Source organism: Pleurodeles waltl, chromosome 8 (genome assembly GCF_031143425.1).
Source record: "Pleurodeles waltl isolate 20211129_DDA chromosome 8, aPleWal1.hap1.20221129, whole genome shotgun sequence".
Classification (NCBI taxonomy): Eukaryota; Metazoa; Chordata; class Amphibia; order Caudata; family Salamandridae; genus Pleurodeles; species Pleurodeles waltl.
The window spans coordinates 1,427,181,116-1,427,201,708 of record NC_090447.1 but is presented as its reverse complement, the minus strand read 5'-3'; the positions used below and the strand labels follow the sequence as shown (position 1 = coordinate 1,427,201,708).

General features: G+C 48.2%; 1 protein-coding gene across 4 annotated transcripts in view; it reads right to left on the bottom strand.

Moving 5' to 3' along the window:
* KCNJ15 (potassium inwardly rectifying channel subfamily J member 15) overlaps positions 1-20,593 on the bottom strand; it is a 151,541-nt gene that overhangs the window by 16,644 nt on the left and 114,304 nt on the right. The window contains exon 2 of one of the 4 annotated variants that reach the window (XR_011194626.1): positions 7,998-8,081. The exons of the other annotated variants lie outside the window; for them this stretch is intronic. The gene's annotated coding sequence lies outside the window, so the exon portion shown is untranslated. Of the gene's footprint in view, positions 1-7,997; positions 8,082-20,593 lie in introns of those variants that run through there. 4 annotated transcript variants of the gene reach the window in all.

Below are 20,593 nucleotides of genomic sequence, written 5' to 3'. Positions count from 1 at the left end.
AAATTTGTTTTTGAATACTCTGAGGCCCATGCCTTTTATAGGATAACATTGGAGATTTCTTACAGATTTAATAAACTGTAATTTGTGATTGAGAGGAGGTAGATATGTCATGTTTAGTACCTATGCCATTGCGCTGATAAATCCTCTTTAATGGTAAAGTCAAATTTATTGTTACAATTTAGAAAATGCCACATTAAGAAAGTTGGCATTTCCCTGCTCTTAGCCCTGTGTGCCTGTAGTCTGTCTCCAATACACGTCTGGTGTGGGGTGACAGCTGGCCTTTCCCTCTAGACAGCCAAACACAAAGGGAGATAGGTGTGACTGATGGGCCGCCCACATCCTGATCAGCCACCGTGAGCAGGATGTGAGAGTGGACCTGGCCACAGCCTCACACTTACATCTGAATACGGTGTACGCTGTCCACACACAAAGGGATTAAGAACCCTATATTGTCACTCCAGCCAGCTCAGAGCCAGGGAAGGGAGGGAGGACTTTGCACTTCAAGGTCACTGTCTAGAAGCTTCTCCCACCTTCCAGAACCACAGCACCAAAGTATTAATACTCAACTAAAGTCACCTGCACTTCAGTACACTTCTGGACCTGCGGATACTCTGCCAGGAAGAATGACTACTATGCTGCTACAAGGACTGCCACTCTGCTGGACCCCCACTGGGGTCATCTGCTGCCCTCCTTGACTGGTGAGAAGGACTGGACCCACATCACTTAAACCCAACCCGAGTGTCTCCAAGGGCCAGCTGACTGGTCTCCTGTTTTATGAAGTATCAGGGTCACGAGAGACTTCAAACTGTCCTGCTACAGCACTAAGACTCTGCCATCAGTGAGTCTTGTCCTGCCAATTGGTGCCAATCGAGTCCTGGGCCTTTAGAAGTGGGTGTTAAATTCTGCTCCAGCCACAACCCCCACATCATCGCTGTTGCGCTACTCAGAACTGGTGCATCTCCATCAAAGCTGATGCACTGCTGCTGCTGTGAAAATCAAGTACAACACATCGTCAACTGGATGGCGCATCACCTCCATTTCTGATGCATATTCGACTTTGTGCGGCTCAGAGCCAACTCATTGCCTCCTTACAAAAGATCGGTAAAGATGCATCTCCTCTCCACTTCTTTTCATCTTCCTTGATGCCGACGCAAACAATTTACTCTTTCAGCGGGTCCAGGATGGTCACTGTATCCAACCCACACTCCATGGCGATCAGCCTGAACTTTCAGCTTTGACCAGGTCTAGCCTGACCAGATAGCCCTGGTTGGCACATCAAGCTTTTAAGCACTACATTTCAGTTTATTGTTTAAAAAATCCTAACTCCAGTTCTACTCATTGGATTTTTGTAATTTTGGTCTTGTTCTGATCAATAAAGTGTGCTCTATTCTTCCGACTGGCTGCATAAATACCTAACACATTGCCTATCAAATTAAGCCTGACTGCTCTGTGCCAAGCCACCAGGGGGTGAGCACAGGTTAATTTAGGGTGTGTTTGTGACTTACCCTTACTAAGAATGTGGTTCCTGCTTGGACAGGAAAGACACCTCTGCCAACCAGAAACCCAGTTTCTAACAGGGGGTGTATTTTGAGAAGTTTGTCAATGCCAACTAAGTTGTAACTCAATCGGTCTCAATCAATCCACAACATTTCCACAACCAATTTTAACACCTAACTTTATGTAATGGTTTTCCATCAAACTACAAAATAATTTTAAAATGTTCAGTTCTTAACTTTGAGAACCTTGAAATGTAAGGAAAATGATTATCTAAAAACATAGATTTTAAAGGTGTTTTTGTAGGAAAGTGCCATTGTTGGCATGGTCACACGCCACTTTTTGTCTGATATTGATGCCAACTTAGATTGAGTGTTTGCTGGGATCTTGCTAACCAGGCACCAGTGTCCATTCCCAAAATCTGTACCTTTGTTTACACAATTGACACACCCATGGCACCCAGTTAAGTCCCTTGTAAAAGGTCCCCAAGGGCTGCTGCATGTATTATGCCACCCTGGGGGACCCCTCACCAAACACATGCACACTGCCTTTGCAGCTTGTGTGGGCTGGTGGGGAGAAAAAGACAAAGTCGACAAGGCACCCATCTCAGGGTGCCATGCCCACAATCCACTGCCTGTGGCATAGGTAAGTCACCCCTTAACAGGCCATACAGCCCTAAGGCAGGGTGCACTATACCTCTGGTGAGGGCATAGCTGCATGAGCAATATGCCCCTACAGTGCCTAAGTCCATTCTTAGACATTGTAAGTGTAAGTGCAGTGTAGCCATATTGAGTATATGGTCTGGGAGTTTGTCATTACAAACTCCACAGCTCCATAATGGCTTCACTGAATACTGAGAAGTTTGGTCACAAACTTCTCAGCACACTAAACCCACACTGATGACAGTGTGGAATGTATTGGAAAACGCACCTGAGGGCATCTTAGAGATGCCCCCTGTCTGTTAGCCAAACTGCTACAGCAGGACTGACCAGTCTCTGCCAGCCTGCCACTTTCAAACGAGTTTCTAACCACATGGGGTGAGAGCCTTTGTGCTCTCTGTGGCCAGAAACAATGTCTGTCCTAGGTGGAGGTGCTTCACACCTCCCCTCTGGAGGAACTGTGACATCTGGCAGGGAGCCTCAAAGGCTCAATCCTCTTGGTACAGTGCCCCAGGGCATGCCCGCTAGTGGAGCTGCCCGCCCCGGACAAAGCAACCCTTTTGGCAGCAAGTCCAGCGAGAAAATTAGGGAAAGCAGGGAGGAGTGACCACCCCAGATAGGACCATCCCTAAGGTGTCCAGAGCAGAGGTTAACCCCTCCCTGAAGAATCCTCCATCTTAGTTTGGAGGATAGGGACCAATAGGGGTAGGTTTGTGTCCCCCTCCCCAAAGGGAGTGGACTCAAGAAGGGTGTAGCCTCCCTCATGGAGAGTAGACATTGGCTACTGCCCTCTGACCCCTATAATGCCCCTAAATCCAGGATTTAAGGGCTCCCCTGAACCAAGTTCGTGAGAATCCTGGTGATCACACAAGAAGAAAGAAGAATGACTTCTAAGCTGAAACTCCAGTAGAGAAGAGGGAAGACGAAAACTCACTTGGGCCCAGCCCTAACGGCCTGTCTCCTTCTTCAGAGAACCTGCAAAAGAACAACTAAGCATCTTGTGGATCCAGCGACCTCTGCCAAGCTTCTAGAGGACTGCCTGCATCACAGAGGACCACGAACTCCCGTGGACAGCGGCCCTGTCCAGAAAGAAACTAAATCCAAGGACTCGAGATTTCCTGGATCCGCAAGTCCTGAGCACTCTGCACCCGACGCCCACAGCCAATGTCCAGGTGGCCCAACCAACTACAGAGGCTCCCTAGGCAATTCTAAGCAAGTGCCCACCCGGGGTTGACCTCTCCTATCCCCCACGATGACGCCTGCAGTGCGAATCCAGAGGACTCCCCGACCTCTAAAGCTCCGGACAAAGATAGCCATCGCTTAAAGGACCACTGCACTCGCAACTCCCTGGCTTTGGGGAACCTGACCTCTAGTCCAGCAATGTTCAGCAAGCGGCCCTCATACTTGTCAGCCTATGGTTCTCTAAAACCGACCCTCTGGACCCAGCCTGCAGCAGCTAAGTGACACCCATGGTCCCCTCATTGGAAAGCATTGGGAGCCCGATGCTCTGTTTGCCCCCTGCACCCAGCCACCCCGTGCTGCTGAGGGGGTGTGTTTGGTGCCTACTTGTGACCCCTCACCCCCGATGCTCCTCTAAACCCTCCAGGTCTGCCCTCCGAAGACGCGGGTACTTACCTGCCTGCAGATCTGAAACCGAATGCCCCCAGTCTCCATAGGAGCCCATGTTAAATTAGCCTCAACTCTGACTTCTGCACCCGGCCGGTCCCGTGTTGCTGGTGGTGGGTATTTGGGGTTAACTTGAACCCCAGCCTGTGGACATCCTACCCCCGGAGACTGGAACTGTAAGTTGTATACTTACCTGTAAAACGTACTAACTTTTCTCCCCCCAGAAACTGTTTCTGAAAATTGCAGTGTCAACTTTTAAAACAGATTGCCATTTATTCAAAAACTGTACAACTTATTGATTCCAATCAAAGTAATATTGATTCATATGTGAAATACATATTTATTGATGTACTTACCTGCAACTTGAAACTTGTAGTACTAGAAATAAATTAACAAAAGGTATTTTTCTATTTAAAAATAATTGGTCTGGAGTTAAGCCATTGAGTGTGTGCTCCTTTTATTGTTTGTGTGTGTACAACAAATGCTTTGCACTACTTTCTGATACGCATACCTGCTCAACCACACTACCACAAAAGAGAGCATTTGTATTATCTACTTTAGCCTCTGCTAAGCCTCTGGGGAACCCCTGGACTCTGTGCACACTATATCTCATTTTGATCTAGTATATACAGAGCCAGCTTCCTACAATTTTCAATGGTGATATTATTCATGCTAGATAAATAACATGTTCTAGATTCTGAATATTAAAGTAATTAAATGGACATAGTGTTTTTAAGGTTTCTTCTCACATGCGTTCATGATGGGGAAATTTCACAGCTAAATTTAATTTAAAAATCTTCTTCTTTTGTGGACAGAAAAAATAAATATTTATATTTTAGGGCTATTGGCAATACACCATCTCTCCATATAATGGAGTTTAGTCATGCAGTGAAAACTATAATATTTTAAACTACACATATTCTTTTAAAATATGTGTCCCGCCATTTTCGGTTTTCAACACATGATGAACACTCACGTTGCCATTTTCCATCGTTTTCCTGGATAAAAAAACAAGGCACTCAGATCAGGGATCCACATACATTTTAAAGTTATGATGAGGTTAAATGTTTTGAATGATTTTATAAATGTGGAAAACACCTAACTCGCCACTCCCAAAATTTGTGAAGTAGGATCTATCAACTTGGAAAAAATCTAGGTGAAGAAGAAAAAAGGCTGCACGTGCAAATCCGCATTTCCTCAATTGTCACTTCTTTGGATAGTTTAGGCTGAGGAAAATTCACAGCAAGGATAGTTAGCATAAAGTATACACAGGAAATCAACATTTTCCTAAGATTTCCATGTATACTCCTGAATATATTTGTGTCACTTGAAATGCGGAAACATATGCACATCATCTAAAGAATCGCACAATGTGTAGATTTTTGCATTTTATTAAGATGTATGCATGATTTATGCAACTCAGGCCCTGTGATTGTACTTCAGTCGTGACAAACACAGCGGTACTTCTAGAACAGCTTTGGAAATTCCTTTTTTCTGGCAACGTATATGTTCTAAAACTATGCAGAAATGACATAAACCTTTGGCATTGCCAATTTAAAAAAAAATCTCCATGGGTATTTTTTGTGGTGACCCCGCTCCCCAACTCCAGCAAATTTGGGGCGTTGACTTTCCCCTCCCCTCACAGAGAAGGAATGTATTCATACCCTTGGAAGGAATACATCTAAAATAGGAATCGGCAAGAGATTTTGTGAATACCCCCAAATGTGTATTTTCGTGAGTGTCCACAAACATAAGGGGGGGGCTTTCTATCCCACACTGCCACCTCTCCACCCACCATGGTAGCAGATTTACTCTCATGAAAATGTTTGGGTGAGTGAATTCTTTCATGAGTGTAAAACTGTCTGGTGTGACATGCACATGTGATTTTACACTGGTAACACAATCTACTTTCACAAATACGCTAAACGTATAGGCGCAAATAGTTTGGGGATTCAGGCTGCTGATAGTTCGGATGATCAGATGCTGGAGCCAACCTTTTACCAAGCAACACTTGTTCACGCCCTTCCATCAGTGCTTAATTTGTAAATAAAAACGGGCCGGTGCCCAAAGCTCTTCTCTGAAACACTCGGCTGCTGCAATTGAATGTGTGAGCACAGAATACTGAGGCAGCGTAATCCTGAAGCCATCTCAGGCCTCTTTAATCCCTTTAAAGCCACTCTTTGCCCCTTAAACTCACTCTTTCTCCCTTTGTGACGCTTTTTCGTTCCCAAATGTCTTTTGCTCGCAGTAAATGCTTTAGGCAGAAAATAAGTGCCGGCCCTCAAAAATAAGTGCCGGTGCTCCGTATCTGAAACCACCGGCTCAAATGAAGCATTGCTTTCTTTCATCCACTCTTGCATCGCAGTATACCCATCGTTAAAGCCGGCTTCATTCTGTATTACTTTGAAGCGCCTAAAACAGGCACACAGGAATCTAAAAACACTAAAAAATAAATACATCTATAAAAATTGCAATGTTTAGTTCTTTTTTATTTTTGCAGGTTCAAGAAATCTTTTTAGCGCTAAAAAATGAATTCTTACTAACCTATTCAGTAAAGCCAACGAAGCAAGAGCAAAGCGCGTGCGAGCCTGGCAGCCTTCTCTTAAGAAAAGCCCTGAAGCAGTTTGCTTCCTACTCTGCAAGGAGGCAACGCAGAGCAGGATGTTTCTTCGGAGATCAAAACCCAAGAATAAATTAATTTTACATATGCAAGCTGCTAACTTAATGCTACTACAACACTTCACTGTATTTAAAATGCTGTGATGCGTTGCCTCTTGTGTCACTCACTTCTGCCCTTGCTGCACGCAGAAAATATGCTACTATTCGAGCTGGGCTCCTTCATCGTAGTTACTGTCACAGCAGTGTGTAATTATCTGGCACCAAAACCTCAAAGGATCCGGCGCTCTCACAATAACAAAACCCCAACAAGGCCAAATGTCCACAACTCGTCACTTAAACGCACTGTTACTGCATTGGTGCGCCTGCCCCAAACCACCGTCAAGCTATAACACCCGCACTTGTCACAGTACAGAGCTAGCATTACTGCAAATTTACATATCATGTTACGTGTTGTACCGACATACAGTACATGCATGAAAACAGACTATGACACATTTTATACAGTGGGTAACAGTTGGACGCTTTATTAATGTGGACAAGCGTGCGACTGCCCAATGCTATGAGATATTTGGGCCTGAGGCCACATCACTGACAATAAACTTTGTACTTATGATAATAAGATATTCATATTGTTCATTTGATACATTTCAGTTTTCATTTTTTCCAAATTACAGTGTGTGACTGGTGGGCCTTCAAGTCCTGGCCTCCATTTGTCCTGCCTCCTTTTGCCCTTCCATTTTTAGGCAGTCCCACCTTTGATTTTGGAGGGGCTCACTCCAATAGTTTGTTTTACCATGTTTGTGTTGTTTCAGGGGGGTGCTTCCAGTTCTTTACATTAGGCCCAACTCGCTACATGGCGTATCCTATGCCCAGCCATCCAAAGTGGCGGGTCTGAGCTGCGAGTGCCGTGTTCTGCTTACTCCCCTTACTTGGCCACCTTACACCCTGCCGTAAGGCATCCCCAGGTGTGTGGTTTTTGCTTGCACACCCCCTTACTAGGTGTGTCTTCCAATCAATTCTTTGGTAAAACCTTGTTAACTTCCGCCACGCAGCCAGAGAGGCTCACGTTTCCTGGCTGCTCCCCTTTTGCTGTCCTTTTTTTTATTTTATTTTTATTTGTAGCCCATTGCTGCTGCCAGGTTGGACCAGAAGATGCTCATCCCTTCTGCTGATAAATGCACGCCGTCTGGCGCGTAAAGCTCAGGTCACCTGGGGTGGATCAACCCATGGCGGATGCTTTCCAAACCATTGAATTTACAGTACTTGGCGACCGCGATGTTCAGCTTCCTCCTGGAGTTATCTATCGCTCTGTCTGAGGTTGCCCCACGCCATGTGATTCTGGGGATTGTTTCTGACCATATGATGGTAGTTTTCCCAAGCAGCCTAGTAAAGCTCTGTAGCTCCTCCCTGATGTTGTTCAGGAGTACCTTTCTTCCTAGTGTTGTCAAATCGTTCCCCCCAAGTGCATGATTATGGTATCCGGTTGTATTTGAGTATTCTTCGCTATGTTTTGTATGGTCGGTTGGAGCTGTGACCATTTCATACCCGGGACTCCCCACCATCTGATCACAACCGCTGGTCTTCCTCTTGTGCCGGGTTTCTTGTTTTGTTTCCACCATGTTTGTAGCCTGGATATGAATGAGTGCCCTATAATCCATATCAGCTTGGGAGTTGCACCTGCCACTGTAATGACAAGATAACATCATAAAAGATGTGGGCGAATGTACCCTTTATAAGCTTTGGAACGCTGTTAGAAATGGGGTTTTTGGTTGGCAGTCAGGTTACCCTCTGTCCAAGCAAGAACCCTCACTCTAGTCAGGGTAAGTCACACACAATCCAAAATTAGCCTGTGCCCACCCTCTGGTAGCTTGGCACGAGCAGTCAGGCTTAACTTAGAAGGCTATGTGTAAAGTATTTGTGCAATAAATCATACAATACCACCATATAGCACCACAAAAATACACCACACAGTGTTTAGAAAAATATATAATATTTATCAGGATAATTGTAGGTCAAAACGAATAAAGTTGCAATGTGAATTTGTAGAGATATCACTGAAAAGTGATATAAAGTGTCTTAAGTCTTTAAAAAGCAAACAAAGTCTCTTTCAAGCACAAAGTCCCTGGTTTCTGGTGGAAAATCTCCGCAAAGGGCCGCAGGAGAAGAGATACGTGGAAAAATGGTGTGTGCGTCGATTTCTCCCCAGCACACACGACTTGCGTCGTTATTTTTCATGCGGGGAAGTTGTGCGTCATTTTCAGGTGCGCGGACAGTCTCTTTCTGTGGATTGCGGGGATTACCAGATGTCCCGGGTCTGTGCGTGGATTCTCCTGCTTGTTTTCCGGCTGTGCGTCGTTCCGCAGGGCTGTGCGTTGAAATTTCGCTCTCACGGCAGGCGTCGCGTCGATTTCTCCTTGGAAGTCAGGTGGCGTTGTCCTTGCGAGGCCATGCGTCGAAGTTCCGGTCGTCCCGAAGGCGTTGCATCGATCAGCGTCGGTGTGCGGCATTTTTTTCGCCGCGGAACAAGCTGTGCGTTGAAGATTTTGGCGCACGAAGCGTCCAAGTGAAAAAGAGAAGTCTTTTTGGTCCTGAGACTTCAGGGAACAGGAGGCAAGCTCTATCTAAGCCCTTGGAGAGCACTTTCACAGCCAGACAAGAGTTCAGCAAGGCAGCAGGCCAACAGCAAGGCAGCAGTCCTTTGTAGAAAGCAGACAGGTGAGTCCTTTGAGCAGCCAGGCAGTTCTTCTTGGCAGGATGTAGTTTCTGGTTTAGGTTTCTTCTCCAGCAAGTGTCTGATGAAGTAGGGCAGAGGCCCTGTTTTATACTCAAATGTGCCTTTGAAGTGGGGGAGACTTCAAAGAGTGGCTAAGAAGTGCACCAGGTCCCCTTTCAGTTCAATCCTGTCTGCCAGAGTCCCAGTAGGGGGTGTGGCAGTCCTTTGTGTGAGAGAAGGCCCTCCACCCTCCCAGCCCAGAAAGTGCAAAGATTCTAAAAGCCAGCAAAACAGGGTCCAAAAATTGGAGGGAGGCAGGCAAAAAGTTAGGGGTGACCACCCTAAGGCATATCAGGTCTAACATGTGTCCCCCCCAGCTGAAAGTGGGGAGAGCTACCCGACCTCCTGGGAGCTCTCATCGCTAAGGCGGAAGTATCTTGAGAGACCATCAGCATTGGTGTGGTCAACCCCTGGGCGATGCTCCACCGTAAAGTCCATCCCCTGTAGGGAAATGGACCATCTCAAGAGTTTTGGATTCTTACCCCTCATCTGCATGAGCCATCTGAGGGGCCTGTGGTCTGTCTGAACCCGTAAGTGAGTCCCAAACAGGTAGGGTCTTAGCTTCTTCAGTGCCCAGACCACAGCAAATGCTTCTCTCTCAATAGCACTCCACCTTTGTTCCCGTGGTAATAGTCTTCTGCTAATAAAGACTACTGGATGGTCTGAGCCCTCCTCATTCAGCTGTGCTAGAACAGCCCCTATGCCATGCTCTGAAGCGTCTGTCTGCACAATAAATTCCTGGGAGTAGTCAGGGGCCTTGAGCACGGGGGCCGTGCACATGGCTTCCTTCAGAGAATCAAAGGCTTTCTAACAGGCCTCTGTCCAATTCACCAACCTAGGTTGTTTCTTGGAAGTGAGTTCTGTCAAGGGGGACACAATGGTACCATAGCCCTTGACGAACCTGCGGTAGTATCCAGTGAGGCCCAAAAAGGCTCTCACCTCAGTCTGTGTTCTAGGTAGTTGCCAGGCCTTGATAGTTTCAATCTTGGCCTGGAGCGGCTGCACCCTGCCACCACCTACTAGGTGTCCCAAGTACACCACGGAACCCTGCCCAATCTGGCACTTACTAGCCTTGATAGTCAGGCCTGCCTGTTGCAGGGCCTGAAGCACCTCCTTAAGGTGGAACAGGTGTTCCTCCCAGCTGGTACTGTAGACAGCTATGTCGTCTAGGTAAGCGGCACAGAAGGCATCTTTACCAGCTAGGACCCCGTTAACCAACCGTTGGAAGGTAGCGGGGGCATTTTTCAGCCCCAATGGCATCACCCGGAATTGGTAATGGCCATCAGGGGTGGAAAAAGCGGATCTTTCTTTAGCCCCCTCAGTCAGGCCAATCTGCCAGTACCCGGAAGTAAGATCGAACGTACTCAGGAACTTGGCAGCACCTAGCCTGTCAACGAGCTCATCAGCTCGGGGGATGGGGTGAGCATCAGTCCGGGTGACTGAATTGAGACCCCGGTAGTCCACACAGAACCGGAGTTCTGGCTTCGCACCTGGGGCAGTAGCCTTGGGAACCAATACCACAGGACTGGCCCAGGGACTACTGGATTTCTCAATAACCCCCAAAGTCAACATCTTGGAGACCTCCTCCTTGATGCTGGCCTTCACCTTATCTGACAACCTGTAAATTTTGTTCTTTACAGGGGCACTGTCACCTGTGTCAATGTCATGCACACAGAGGTGGGTTAGTCCAGCAGTAAGGGAGAACAGGGGGGAGAACTGCTCTAACAGCTCATAGCAGTCCCCTCTCTGGGTTGGAGTCAGGGAGTCAGAGAGAATGACACCACCTACTGACCCATCCCCTTCTTTGACAGCGAGGAGGTCGGGGAGAGGTTCACTCTCCTCTTCTATGCCCTCATCAGTGACTAGGAGCATACTGACCTCAGACCTCTCAAAGTGAGGTTTGAGCCGGTTGTGATGGAGGACCCTTAGGGGTTGCCTAGGGGTCTTGAGGTCCACTAGCAAAATGGCCTCCCCTTTACGCTCCTTGATCTCAAAGGGGCCAGTCCAGCGGTCCTGGAGAGCCCTGGGCTCTACTGGCTCCATCACCCAAACTTTGTCTCAAGGTGAGAACTCAACTAGAGTGGCCTTCTGGTCGTACCACTCCTTCATCAACTCTTGACTGGCGTCGAGGTTACTCTGGGCCTGCTTCCAGAAGCGTAGGGTTTGTTTGCGGAGGGCCAGCATGTAGCTGACCACATCCTGGGGAGGGGCCTGGGGAGCTCTCTCCCAGCCCTCCTTAACGATACTTAGGGGTCCCCTGACAGGGTGACCATAGAGAAGCTCAAAGGGGCTGAACCCCACCCCTTTCTGGGGCACCTCTTTATAAGCAAACAACAGGCAGGGTAAGAGGACGTCCCACTTACGCCTCATGGCCTCAGTCAGGCCACCAATCATGCCTTTCAGGGTCTGGTTGAATCTCTCAACAAGCCCATTGGTTTGAGGATGATAAGGGGTGGTAAACCGGTAGGTCATCCCACACTCATCCCACAGGGTCTTCATGTATGCAGACATGAAGTTTGTGCCCCTGTCAGACACGACCTCCTTAGGGAATCCCACATGGGTAAATATTCCCAACAGGGCTCTGGTCACCACCTTTGCAGTCACTGTTCTCAGAGGGATTGCCTCTGGATAGCGGGAGGCATGGTCCACAAAAACCAGGATAAACCTGTTGCCCAAGGCGGTTTTGGGGCCCAAGGGACCAACAATGTCGATGCCCACCCTTTCAAAGGGGGTGCCAACGACTGGGAGTGGGAGCAGGGGAGCTTTAAGCCGTTTCCCTGCCTTCCCACTAGCCTGGCAGGTGGGGCAAGCTCTGCAGAAGTTATCTGAGGTTTTCCTCATTCTGGGCCAACGAAAGTGGGTGTTAAGCATGTCAAAGGTCTTGCCTTGGCCCAGGTGTCCTGCCAGGGGAATGTTTGAGCCAGGCCTAGTAGGAATTTCCGGTAACACTGGGGGACCACCAGCACACAGTGTGCCCCAGGACCTGGAATCCTACGCTCACTGTAAAGGAGATCATTCTCCTAGTAAATATGGTGAGCGCCAGAGGAGTCACCTGCTGCGTGGTCTGTGGCCTGCTTCCTCAGACCCTCAAGGGTGGGGCATTCTTTCTGCGCCTTGCAGGATGCTTCCCTGGTTGCCCCCGCCTCTACTTGCCAGCCAGCAAGTTCAGGTAGGTTACCCAGGGCAGCTGAGTCCTCCCCGGTTGGCTCAGGGGCCTCCTCTTCCTCAGGGGCCTCGTCTACCACCATGGGAACATTGGAGGCGGGTTTCCCGTGCCCCTGGCCCCCCTCTTTGGCAGCTGTCTGGGCCATCTTTTCAGGCTCCAGACGCCCTTGACTCCCTTCCCGGGCAGCCATGAACCGTGTGGTCATGCAGACCCACTCAGGTAACCCTAACATCTCCAGGTCAGATCTGAGCTCTACTTCTTTCCAAGCAGTATGCTCAAGATCATTGCCTAACAGACAATCTACAGGCATGGCAGGACTCACAGCTACTTTCAAAGTACCAGAGGCCCCCCCCACACTCAAAGGGAACCAGAGCCACCGGTAGGTGACTCTCACGATTGTCAGCGACTATGACCTGGTGGAATGTATTAGGGACTATCTGCTCTGTTGACACCAGCTGACTCTGGATAGTAGTCATACTGGCTCCTGGGTCACGCAGAGCCTCCACCTTCTGCCCATTAATGGTGACCCACTGCCTGTACTTGGAAGTATTTCGGGGCATGTGGGCTTTGGGCACCATTTCTCTTTCTCCGAGGGACACTAGGGAAATCTCTACCTGCTCCCCAAAGCTATCTGGGTCCATCTCCCTCCCAAGTGCTACACTAGTCAACCCAGGTGTCTGCCCGGTAGTGGACGGTGCCCTTTTGGAGCACTGGGGGTCGCCTTTATAGTGACCATACTGGTAACACTCCATACATTTGGGGTTGGATTTCCCTGACCTATCGTATGTCCCTGGCTTTTTCCCAAATCTGGAAAAGGAATGGTTGCCACCCCCTCCCTGAGAATTCTTTTGGGGGCCTTTTGAGAGTTCCTTATCTGTAAGTTTATCTCCCCCCTCTTTCTTCTGATGGGAACCCTGACCACCTTTGTGGGAGTCCCCCCCAGGTACCTTTTTGGACACTCTGGTGCTAACCCAGAGGTCCGCCTCCTCAGCAAGCTTCCTGGGATCAGTCAGCTTACTATCAACCAAGTGTTGGCGCAACTCTGTATAGGTAACATTGATTATATGCTCTCTCAGAATCAAGTCAAATAGCCCTTTATAATTATCTACTTTGTTGCCCCGCACCCATCCATCCAGTGCCTTACTGGAAAAGTCAAAGAAATCTACCCATGTTTGTGTGGTTTGTTTGGTGCTGTCCCTGAACCTCTGACGGTATCCCTCAGGGGTCAGCCCAAACTTGGCAAGTAAAGTGGCTTTCTGAAGTGGGTATGTGTTTTGATCAGGTTGATCCAATGTAAGAAGTGTGTCCCTCCCCAATGGCGGCACATAACCCCACATAGCTACCCCCCATTGCCCTTCAGGAACCTCATGAGCCCTTAGGGCAACTTCATAAGCAGCTAACCATTTATCTATGTCATCTCCCACCACAAAACTGGGCACCACATTTTTGGGTATACGAACCTTCTTTTCTCCAGGAGGTCCTGTCTGTATGCTGCCACCATTATTGCTGGATTCAGACTGTCTCGCCTTGATCTCAAGCTCCTTGAGACTCAGTTCATGAGCCAATAATAGTTTCTTTTCAGCCAAAGCTCTTTCAGCTTCCACCTGTTTGGCTGCTCTTTCAGCTTCAGCTTGTTTGGCTGCCCTTTCAGCTTCAGCTTCAATCTGTTTGGCTGCTCTTTCAGCTTCAATCTGTTTGGCTGCTCTTTCAGCCTCAGCTTGCTTGGCTTCTCTCTCTGCCCTTCTTTCCTCCTGTTGAGCCTCAATTTTCAGTTTTGCCATTTGCAATTGGAACTCCCTTTCCTCTCTCCTTTCCTCTGCGGTCAGGCTTTGCACAGAGACACTGCTCCCTGGTCTGGAAGGGGGCACAAATGCAGTGGTAACATCATCCACAGATAGCAACAAATCCTCTGAGGGGCCATTTTCTGGCTCCTCTTCCTCATCATCCTCTTCTAAATGGGCTTCTGCCCATGCCCTCAGCGCCACTTGAAGTCCTCCTTTTTGGAGGCCCCTTGGGTGGGTACCCTCATAGCCTTGCAGAACCCTCTTAGCTGTTTGACCGTATATGTATCCAACAGGACTAGGTCAAAGTCTCCTATTTGAGACCCAGTCAGAGACATGTTGAGTGAGGATTTAGTTATTTTAAATTGTCAGGAAAAACGAATTTGCAAAAAAGAGATAAAAATCAAGTTGACCTTCAACTGTGGGTAGGTAGTGAAATACTTAGCTACTGTATGTCACTGCACAAATACAAGTCCTATCCTCACCGCTGATCACCAATGTTAGAAATTGGGTTTTTGGTTGGCAGTCAGGTTACCCTCTGTCCAAGCAAAAACCCTCACTCTAGTCAGGGTAAGTCACACACAATCCAAAATTAGCCTGTGCCCACCCTCTGGTAGCTTGGCACGAGCAGTCAGGCTTAACTTAGAAGGCAATGTGTAAAGTATTTGTGCAATAAATCATACAATACCACCATACAGCACCACAAAAATACACCACAGAGTGTTTAGAAAAATATATAATATTTATCAGGATAATTGTAGGTCAAAACGAACAAAGTTGCAATTTGAATTTGTAGAGATATCACTGAAAAGTGATATAAAGGGCCTGATTCTAACTTTGGAGGACGGTGTTAAACCGTCCCAAAAGTGGCGGATATACCACCTACCGTATTACGAGTTCCATAGGATATAATGGACTCGTAATACGGTAGGTGGTATATCCGCCACTTTTGGGACGGTTTAACACCGTCCTCCAAAGTTAGAATCAGGCCCAAAGTGTCTTAAGTCTTTAAAAAGCAAACAAAGTCTCTTTCAAGCACAATGTACCTGGTTTCTGGTGGAAAATCTCCGCAAAGGGCCGCAGGAGAAGAGATACGAGGAAAAATGGTGTGTGCGTCGATTTCTCCCCGGCACACACGGACTTGCGTCGTTATTTTTCATGCGGGGAAGTCGTGCGTCGTTTTCCGGTGCGCGGACAGTCTCTTTCTGTGGATCGCGGGGATTACCAGATGTCCCGGGTCTGTGTGTGGATTCTCCTGCTTGTTTTCCGGCTGCGCGTTGTTCCGCGGGGCTGTGCGTCTAAATTTCGCTCTCACGGCAGGCGTCGCGTCGCGTCGATTTCTCCTTGGAAGTCGGGCGGCGTTGTCCTTGCGAGCCCGTGCGTTGAAGTTTCCGGTCGTCCCGAAGGTGTCGCGTCGATCAGCGTCGGTGTGCAGCGTTTTTCTCGCCGCGGAACAAGCTGTGCGTCGAAAATTTCGGCGCACGAAGCATCCAAGTGAAAAAGAGAAGTCTTTTTGGTCCTGAGACTTCAGGGAACAGGAGGCAAGCTCTATCCAAGCCCTTGGAGAGCACTTTCACAGCCAGACAAGAGTTCAGCAAGGCAGCAGGCCAACAGCAAGGCAGCAGTCCTTTGTAGAAAGCAGACATGTGAGTCCTTTGAGCAGCCAGGCAGTTCTTCTTGGCAGGATGTAGTTTCTGGTTCAGGTTTCTTTTCCAGCAAGTGTCTGATGAGGTAGGGCAGAGGCCCTGTTTTATACTCAAATGTGCCTTTGAAGTGGGGGAGGCTTCAAAGAGTGGCTAAGAAGTGCACCAGGTCCCCTTTCAGTTCAATCCTGTCTGCCAGGGTCCCAGTAGGGGGTGTGGCAGTCCTTTGTGTGAGAGCAGGCCCTCCACCCTCCCAGCCCAGGAAGACCCATTCAAAATGCAGATGTATGCAAGTGAGGCTGAGTACCCTGTGTTTGGGGGGTGTCTGAGTGAATGCACAGGGAGCTGTCAACCAAGCCCAGCCAGACGTGGATTGTAAGGCACAGAAAGATTTAAGTGCAAAGAAATGCTCACTTTCTAAAAGTGGCATTTCTAGAATAGTAATATTAAATCCGACTTCACCAGTCAGCAGGATTTTGTATTACCATTCTGGCCATACTAAATATGACCTTCCTGCTCCTTTCAGATCAACAGCTGCCACTTCAACAATGTATGAGGGCAGCCCCAATGTTAGCCTATGAAGGGAGCAGGCCTCACAGTAGTGTAAAAACGAATTTAGGAGTTTTACACTACCAGGACATATAATTACACAGGTACATGTCCTGCCTTTTATCTACACAGCACCCTGCTCTAGGGGTTACCTAGGGCACACATTAGGGGTGACTTATATGTAGGAAAAGGGGAGTTCTAGGCTTGGCAAGTACTTTTAAATGCCAAGTCGAAGTGGCAGTGAAACTGCACACACAAGCCTTGCAGTGGCAAGCCTGAGACAGGGTTAAGGGGGCTACTTAAGTGGGTGGCACAACCAGTGCTGCAGGTCCACTCGTAGCATTTAATCTACAGGCCCTAGGCACATATAGTGCACATTACTAGGGACTTATAAGTAAATTAAATAGTCCAATCAGGTATGATCCAAAGTTACCATGTTTAAAAATGGAGAGAGCATATGCACTTTAGCACTGGTTAGCAGTGGTAAAGTGCACAGAGTCTAAAAGCCAGCAAAACAGGGTCCAAAAAGTGGAGGGAGGCAGGCAAAAAGTTAGGGGTGACCACCCTAAAGCATGGCAGGTCTAACAAACGCCATCTGCCAACCATTTGACTGCGTCTGCATCTAACCCTAAACTGACGGCTGTGGTGGCTGCCCCAATGCGAAATGAATGAGCACTAAATTCAGATGGGAGCAAGCCTCCCTTCCCTATTGCTTTCTGCATGACTGCAGTAAATTGGAATCTGCTCAGGTGGTCCCCATTGGCATGTCTGAACAGGGGGCCTGGTCTCACGGGGCGTACCTCTACATAATCTCTTATGCTGCACCCCAGACAATACTTTGCCTGCTCTATGCATTTTACCACAATGTCGGTGCCCTTGCCCAGTTGGTCTGTCTTGGATCGTCTTAGTGTGAGGTGCACCCCGTCAGAATCTAAATGGCAGTCCTCTATTTGCAGACAACTGTTGCCCCCAGAGTTCCTGGCTGCTGCAACTATCTCGCCCACTCTGAATGCCCCAAAGAAGGCTGTGACGAAAGCTGCTCGAAAAACTAATAGCTCATACCGGTTGTCTGCAATAGTTTGAAGTGAATCTATTAACCAGGTCAGTTTGTTAAAATCTATGGGGTGTCTTGTGTCTCTTTTGGGCCCTTCGATGCGTTTCCAGCCTTTCATTGTCATCTTGATGTAGTGAGAGGCAGTAGGGTCTGTGCCCATTTGTAGTTTTGAATAATGGGCCACTGCCGCCAAGTGTGCTTGGGCCCAGGACTTTGATTTTCCCTGCTTGAAAGCCCACATAATGAAATGTTCTGCTGCTGTTCTGGTCACTGCTGGGTCGTTTAATGACTCCAGACCCCCAATGTCCATGAGTACTTTGACGTACTTAGTATATCTACGTTGTGTTTCAGTTGTAAATGCGTTTCATACTAGTATGGACAGGTCTGCTCCGCCAGGTCCCATAGCTCTGGTGGAAAAGGTGTTATCTTGTTGCTTGCTTCAGGCGCAAGACTCTTGAATCTGTCCATCTGGGAATGAGAAAGGGCATCCGCCCGTGAGTTCTTTGTGCCCTGGACATGCCTGGCCCTGATGTCAAGATTGCTTTTTAGCTGGATGAGTATCCGGTGCTTTAGCAGCCTCAATGTGTTGGGGCATGATGCGGACCCTCTGTTTATGGCCATGACCGCCCCTAGGTTATCAGACCACAAAGTTATTTTTAGGTTTTGTAACTGCACTGTCCAGATAGTCAGGGCCACCACGATGGGGAATAGTTCCAAAAATGTGATATTTTTGGTGATCCCTGATTCATGACACATTGGCGGCCATTTGCCTGCGCACCATTCCCTACCTAAAATGGTTCCAAAACCGCAGCCCCCTGTGGCATCCGTGAAGAGCGAGATCTCACTGGCAGACAACCAGCCGTCTCTCCAGATGATTCGGCCATTGAATTATTTTAAAAAGGAGTGCCACATGGCGATGTCTCTTTTGACCCCTCTGCCTAATCTCACATGGTGATGCTTTTCACGCAACACTGCTGTCAGCCTGCTTAGCTGCCTGGCGAAAACCCTGCCTGCTGGGATCACCCTTGTTGCAAAATTAAGTTTGCCCACCATGCTCTGCAATTCCCAGAGGGTTGCCTTCTGCTTACTTAACAGGTACTTGATGTCTGCCCTCAGGCCCGCCACTTTTTCAGCTGGTAATCTGGAGGTTCCGGCAACTGAGTCTAACTCTATGCCTAGGAATGTTAATGACGTGGTAGGGCCTACTGTCTTTTCATTTGCTAGGGGAACCCCCAACTCTTCTGTCAATGAATGGAAAGCTTTTAATAGGCTGGCGCATGACCCATCATCAGCCCCCCCTATGAATAGGAAATCGTCCAAATAGTGCATCTTCCCCTCTACGGGATGCTTCTTGTGTAGTGTCCATTCCAAAAATGGGCTGAATTGTTCAAAGTATGCGCATGCGATAGCGCAACCCATTGGCATGGCCTTGTCCATGAACACCTGCCTGTTGTGTTGGAAACCTAACAAGTGGTAACTGTCCGGGTGGACTGGCAGCAGGCGGAAAGCTGACTCAATGTCCGCCTTTGCTAGCAGTGCCCTTTTGCCTGCGGTTTTAGTCATGTCTATTGCATCGTCCAGTGTGGCATACCCCACCGTACATGCCTCCTCGGGGATGCTATTGTTTACTGATGTGCCCTCACGGAATGATAGGTGGTGTATTAGTCTGAATTGGTCAGGTTCCTTCTTGGGTACCACCCCCAATGGGGAGATGATTAGGTCTACAGGCAGGGGTGCTGTGAGAGGGCCCCCAATGCGTCCCAGCTTCAATTCCTTCTTGATTTTTTGCCGGACTACCTCTGGATGTTCTATGGCCGATTTAAAATTCTTGTGGGTCCCTCCAGTTACCCGCCCCTTTACTGGGATAATGAAGCCTTCCTCAAAACCTTTCATTAGTGTGATTGCATCTTGTTTGTTCTGGTATTCATTGGCTAATTTTCTCAAAATGTTCGTATTGATTGGGGACTTGGCCAGTTTCATGTTCAATTGGTTGGTCATGGGGTACGTGGTAGGTGTGGCACTACTGTTTTTTCTTCTTGTCTTTTCTATCTGACTTTTGCTTGTGTTTTCTACATGCCTACGCTGGGTGTTCGCCCCCACACGAGGAGCAAGAGTGTCTAAATTTACAATTCTGCCCCCAGGTGCACTCGTCCGTCTTGAACTTCCAGCATATGGCCTGTGGTCCCTTGTCCCCCTGTGCTTTGCCACTGTGCCAGTGCTTGTGCCTATATGGTGTTTTCTATTTGTCCTGCCTCCCCTTGTGATGTGTGTTCCGAAAGGACTGGTCCCCTTTTCCTGCCCATGAGCTAACTTCTTTTGCTACCATCATTTTGTGTATGTAGATATAGACATCCTCTTGGTTCCACTCCATCTCTGGGTGTGTCTGCATTTTTAATCTGAAGCTCTTGTCATACTCTAGCCAGGCGTCCCCCGGGAATTGGCGATGTGCTTCATGTATTTTGGACTCGTATAGCCAGAGGTCGGCGGCGCAGAGTGGAAATTTCTCCACTATGACACAGGCCATAATTCTAAAAGCATCTAACCAGTTTTCAAAGTTCCTCTCCTTTCTTGCTCTCTTCCGCTCCCTTCTGTCATCATCTTTTTTTACCACAAACAGTAAGGTCTAAACCTTCTAACTGGATTTCTAGCAGTGTAAAAATGTCTATAAACTCTTTTCCACAAATTCTCTCTTTTACTGTCAGAAGGATGGCTGTCGCCAGGCCGGCGGCTCTGGTTGTCATGGAGGGGGGACCCAGGGATGGTTATGTGTAAGACTCGGGCAGATTACCTCTGCCTAACGTTGTATCTAGTACCTTAGTGGTTGCGCTCCAGGCTGTTAAGGGGTCCCCTGGGGAAGGGTGATCTCTATTAACTGTTAAGGTGCTTGTTTGTTTGTTTGTGGGTGAAATTCCCTCTGCAACTAGCCCAACCCCCTCACCCCTCATCAGCAACGGCGCAAGTGATTCAAAGCATTCTTTAATTAACGCGCTTATATGCTCACCCTCTGCTGGCGCTCGCGGTCTGCTGGCCTCTGTTGTTGCTGCTGTGTCATCCTCAGTGCCCTGCGCCACGACTTTTGTCCTCTTGGCAGGTTTCTGTGCGGGCTTTCCTTCAGACCTCTGCCGCTTTTTTGCCTTCTGTTGTGGGGGCGTAGTATGCTCTGTTGCTCCTGCGTTGTCAATCAAGCTCAGGGGGGCTGATAATACCACCTCACGTTCCTGGGATTCAC